Source organism: Penaeus monodon, chromosome 24 (genome assembly GCF_015228065.2).
Source record: "Penaeus monodon isolate SGIC_2016 chromosome 24, NSTDA_Pmon_1, whole genome shotgun sequence".
Classification (NCBI taxonomy): Eukaryota; Metazoa; Arthropoda; class Malacostraca; order Decapoda; family Penaeidae; genus Penaeus; species Penaeus monodon.
Genome location: NC_051409.1, coordinates 29,051,280 through 29,051,907, shown reverse-complemented (window position 1 = coordinate 29,051,907; position 628 = coordinate 29,051,280). Strand labels below are relative to the sequence as shown.

General features: G+C 37.7%; 1 protein-coding gene across 1 annotated transcript in view; it reads right to left on the bottom strand.

Annotated features, from left to right (window-relative positions):
• The window catches only part of LOC119588708 (transformer-2 protein homolog alpha-like), a gene marked incomplete in the record, with an annotated part of 51,250 nt that overhangs the window by 18,622 nt on the left and 32,000 nt on the right, over nucleotides 1-628 (bottom strand).

Here is a 628-nt window from a genome sequence, read left to right as displayed (position 1 = left end):
GTTGAGCAGGGATGGGTGTATACCAATCTGCATCTAGGTGACTGTCTGGATCATGGTACCACACAGGATGTCATTTTACCAATTACTCACTACCAATGGTTAATGATATGGCCAAGTTTTTGTTTCTTGTAATTATAATACACAAGCTCTTGCATTATTACTTTTCCAAGAAAATTTAGTCCCTGAACACCTCATTCAGCACTTTATTTGGTTTCTAGTGATTTTCTCAATCACATATTAAATAAAAAACACACAGTGGAGCATCAGAGTTATTAACAGTTTTTGCAGTTAACCCTTGCAGGAGTACAAATGGGAAGAGGTAACAAAAACAAAATAAAATTAAGTATGTAGGGTTTGGCTGGATGGAATATGCCACACAGTAACAGAATTACTCTTTCATAGCATATCCTATCCACAGCAGAAAACAGACGGGGAACATGAAAAGGTGGAAGAGGAGGAGGTACTACAAGCAAAATAAGGGTATGGAAATGGTATGGTGAATGTGGCTACAGGAAACCTCCTCAACATTCAGAGATTTATTCGTGGACATGTGTCTGATTCACAGCACAGGAGTTGCAGGACAAAGGACTACCACTCTTTTTAACAACTTTTGTAGAAAATCTAAAAA